This window comes from Pollicipes pollicipes, unplaced genomic scaffold, assembly GCF_011947565.3.
Source record: "Pollicipes pollicipes isolate AB1234 unplaced genomic scaffold, Ppol_2.1 Scaffold_4922;HRSCAF=5814_pilon_pilon_pilon, whole genome shotgun sequence".
NCBI classification, from domain to species: domain Eukaryota; kingdom Metazoa; phylum Arthropoda; class Thecostraca; order Pollicipedomorpha; family Pollicipedidae; genus Pollicipes; species Pollicipes pollicipes.
In genome coordinates, this window is record NW_023596586.1 from 41,140 (window position 1) to 46,131 (window position 4,992).

Genomic DNA, 4,992 nt, shown 5'->3' on the forward strand with positions numbered 1-4,992 from the left:
GCACCAGCCGACTAAGCCGATAGCGGCAGTCGTCCGACAATGACCGCAAAAACAACAGCCGTGTCGAACATGCCCAGCGCGGGTGCTGTGCTGCAGCGTGCAGCCCACCTTGCGGCAACAACCGGAGGTTTCCGTGGAGGCGTTCAGTAGTGGCGCACATAAGCTTAAGCTCTTCACTTCCAAGCCGTACACTTCCAAAGGCGTCCTTGCCATTATTTTGCCACGATGCGAGTTGAGCTAGGAACCAATTTACGTATCAGAAATGTCGAGTTCCCACCCATTAACACGGACACCACGTGCATGATGATATGTTTGGTCGCCCAGACCTAAAGCAAAATCAGGATCAAAGCCGAAACTAAAAAAAAAAGCAGTTGTTGGTGCTGAGTTGAAAAAGCAAGTGGTTTGTGCATTTACTGGCTAACCATTGGATGGTCGCTGACTGAACCGCTCGTTGACGGTTGACTGTTGACTGTTGACGGTTGACTGTTGACGGCTCATCCGACCGAGTTGCGGAGTACAGTGATTGCCTCCGGCGACTGTACCTCTGAGGGGGCGGGGGAGAAAGTCCGCAATGCCAAAAGTGCCGCAAAAGATACAGGCAAAGACGTTGTGGCACCGGTAACACAACGTGATAGTTCTGGTGCAGACCTCGTCCGACAGCTTCATATGTCGAGTATGATGGGTTGATCGAGTGCTCCAGCGTAGCATCAGGTGGTGTAAGACGTGGGCCTGACTTCAGTTCGGTGGCGGCGAGTGCCAAGTGTGCAGTTCGTCAGTAGAGGACCGAGGCCTGTCCTGTCCGAGGACCAGACGCCGCACGCGGATTTAGTTTATTCCTTCGGGAGCGACGGCGTTCCAAATGTGCCGTCGTGAGCTTCAGCACGATCCCCACGCGGTACGAGGATGTCGGCGCCTGCGCTCCTGTGATCACGCTGCCGTTGTCGCCCTCCGGAGCGATAAGCTTCGCTGAGAGTATAGTGCATTCCAGTAAGTATCATATTGCAAGTACATTATGTGAATGTCAGAAGTACCATAAACGTATGAACTAACCACTATGCCTAGTGCTGAGTGCTGTTCAGAATGGTTTTAAAATGCTTTTGCCTGGCAGCACCCTTGATATTGGGCAGGGGTCAGCTGAATATCGATGCCACTGAGGCTGATACCAGACCGACGCAGAAGTGCACGCGACGAGCACTGCGACCGGAGCAAGGCGCTTGGCATCAGCGACGACGACTTTGTGTGTGAATGTACTCCACGACTGCGAAGTCGGTCATTATTTGGTGCTGTGGACATGTCTAATGCAGACGACAGTGTGTGCTTGATATGATGAGGGAAAAAGTAGGTTGGGTGATTGGTGGATCCTTTACAAATCGTATTTCGGCATGGCGGGAATATCCACCAATAACATTGTATAACCTGCCGTGTTGCCATCGCAACTCTGCAGCATGCGAAATAGTGCAATGTGTTTGGATTGTGTAAAAAGAAGTTGAATGCTGAATTCCAGCTTCTCCTGAATACGCATCACGGCTAATGACCTGACGCATTTTTTGGCAGAGCCCTATTTCTGCAGCAGTTCCCGGTGTGCTCATGAATTCGTAATGTGCGAGTCGACCCGAAACAGCGCCGACTTGTAATTTAAGTACCGACGTATGACCTTCATGTTGGTGTGCTAATGTGTACCAGGCTGAAGTGTTTGCTTTCCACGACTTGGAGCCAGTAATTGTTCTGTTTTGTTTCTTGCGACGCGGCCGCCTGTTGTTGCAACGTCCACGTTTGCTGACGCCTTGGTTTGCTTCCAAACGTCGGCTAACTTCTTTGTGGGTGTTACTGTGAGGTGGGATAGGCATAATGCATAGGGATATGTTCTGGTGTTCTGGTGTGCAGCTATGTGGCTCAGGAAGTAATTTAAAAGATGTAATCTCTGTCCTACACCCGCAACACGCCGCTGTAGTCCAGCGCCGCTACCGGTCGAAATTTAAGTGGTAAGCTTTAGAAGTCAAGCTCACCAACTTGTACTCTGCATGCCCAGAGGCAGTTAATGAGGTATTTAGCCTGTCACTTCATCACGTGTTTATGGATCATCAAGGCAGTTTTAGGCCGAATCCATTTTTAGGCCGGGGCCACTTTATACCGCAACGCGGTTTCGACCACGGACGCTTCAAAAAGGTGTAGGGTATATGAAGACGATATGCATTGCCGAGACAGATCAACACACGTCTTTGAACGGGGTTGTAGTTTTCTTTCAAGTGTTTTTTCGTTGTTGAAGGGCTCCAGCATCGCAACATCAAGCTTAGAAGACAGCGGGTCAAACTCGGAGAGTGTTCTGTTTTATGGTGTGCTAGAAGTAAGATTAGCCATTTTCACCGCTCAGCCTCCCCCAAAATCTGTTTTGTCAAGCTTCACTCTTGTCGTGGAGGCTTAGTGACCGTGACACGCGACGGATTCGCTGTCGCATTGCTCAACCGGCCAGCCCATAGCACAGCTCCACGGTGGACGGCGTCTGAATTACGAGGTATATGGATCAAAAACGCTGTTGGTTGATGGACAGCGTACACAAAATGCGTGGGGATACCACAGTTTTCAAGGATTTCGACCGTATTGAGGACTCATTGCAACCTGAATCAGGTTCCCGCACTGCGCATTGCAAAAAGGATGATACTGTGTGGAAAAATTTAACTGCAATTTTTGATTCAACATTGTTTTTCTGTACCTCACAAATATGAAAACCGCATTTTGGAGAAAATTTCACAAAACATACATTCTACGTTAAAAATTTTAAAACGCTGTCACTGATATAAAAAATACTTATACGATAGACATAGCGACATAGACATATATCATAGAGACATAGGCACACACTCCAACAGCCAGTCCCTAGTGCATGTCTTCGTTCACTCCGAACACTTGGGTGGTGCAGTTGGCCGATGGGTCTGCCAGTCTTGGTTTTGAGATTTGGTTCAAGGCCAAAAACCTCCAAATTGGAGGTTTTTGGCTGAAGGCTGACGCCGGTAGGGTTCTCCAAGACTAGCCCGCTCCCTCCCAGGCGATGACAGTGAGTGGGATGAACAAAGGAATAGGATCTATGCCAGAATAAACGCTGCGACAACCAGCGCCGGCGGCGGTTGGGGTCACAGCTACCCTTTCACCCTCAATAGATCTTTCGCTCTGTGGTCCAATCTGATTCGGCCCTCCGGTCCGACCGCGGCCGGCAGGGCCGCTTCTCTGCCACCTTAAGGTCCAACCGCGGCCGGCAGGAGCGCTGCTCTGCCTCCTTATGGTTCAGCCGCGGCTGGCAGGAGCGCTGCTCTGCCTCCTTATGGTTCAGCCGCGGCCGGCAGGAGCGCTGCTCTGCCGCCTTCCGGTCCGCCTGCGGCCGTCAGGAGCGCTGCTCTGCCGCCTTCCGGTCTGGCCGCGGCTGTCAGGAGCGCTGCTCTGCCGCCTTCCGGTCCGGCCGCGGCCGACAGGAGCGCTGCTCTGCCGCCTTCCGGTCCGGCCGCGGCTGTCAGGAGCGCTGCTCTGCCGCCTTTGTCACCAGATAAACGGTGGGTTGCGCTCATGGCCCATCGCGAGCCCGCTGCTTGACAAACTTCCTTCCCATAGAGGGAAGTCCAGATTCACAAGCTGACAGCTCTCTTTCTTAGTCGGATGAGATTAAGGAGGTCGTGGCACCGTTCGTGATACCAATGAGGTACACACTGTACACACATCTGGATCGTCGGAAGCGCGCAGCCAGCCGATCTGACCTGATCTGAAAGAGACATCTAGCGGCGCATAGAGACGACGCGGCCCGAAACGGGTATTGCGTTATCGGTAGCATCCTCGGCGGCAAGGGAACATCACCAGCCAAGCTTCTGTATGAGATGGTAGGCCCGGCCAACCACGTCGTCGCTTACATCAAGTGGAAGGCCTCAGAGAAGGGGTCGACAGCGTCTCCGGTGGGTACACGCGTTTTCCGTGTCACACGAGTGTGTGTCCGTCTTTTACCTGCGACCTGTTATCAAACATGAATTAAAATACGCTAAGGTATCGGTGAACACCAAAGGTGTTTGTGGTTGCGATGGCACGACGTTTGATGTTGTAAACAGTGTTAGTGGCTGTGATGGCACGACGTTTGATGTTGTCAACGCCTACCTGCTAATTGTTATGCTAACTGAATATTCTTTCTGCATATTATCAACAGCAATTTTGCCTCTGGAATACTGCCATGAAAGATGGGGATGTCACATGTGGGGCTGCTTGTTAGATGTGACCACACAGGGAAACGTTAAACTAGTCTAGTTCATTCGCACAGTTTATTTGCTAACAGAGAAGCTGGTGTGCGAAAGGATAATGACGCCTTTTACATTGCATGTCCTTATATCTCCAGTCAGCATGGGCTTTGTAAAAGTCATACAACTGAGATGGCAATCCCTATCTGGGTACCTTGGACGATTGTGGACGTTATGAACACTGGATGCTGCGATGCTTGACGTTTTGGCCATTGGACGTTTTCCCCTCTGAATGTTTCAATACGTATCCTGCTGAGGTGCGTATGGAAATACACCCAATATGAAACACACAAGCTAAGTGCATCGAGTGTAACTGAAATCTAATCAATACGCTCAGCCCTGCTGCGCCTCTATCGTGTGTCGGACACTCAGCTCGGGTTGGGGCGTTTAGTTTGACAGCCTCAGAAGCGCCATTCTCGAAACGTTACGAACATCTCCCCTGGCGAGTATGCTGCCTTCACCAAAATGCAGCTGATTGGTGCCATGGTCCGATCTGCCCGCGCGTGAGGCATGTTTGAATCGCGGTCCTCGACGTCGCAGAGGCTATGACCCAGATGTTCAAAATTTGGTGGACTGAGCGATCTACACGTGGGCCATATGGTCCTGCTCCGTTAAACTCTCAAGTGTCAAATGTGCACGTGCAGTGCACTAGGTTGTCTTTTTAAATGTCTTTCGGTATCGCGTAAATGTTGCATTCATCCGTCTCGATTCTGAACCCAGGCGA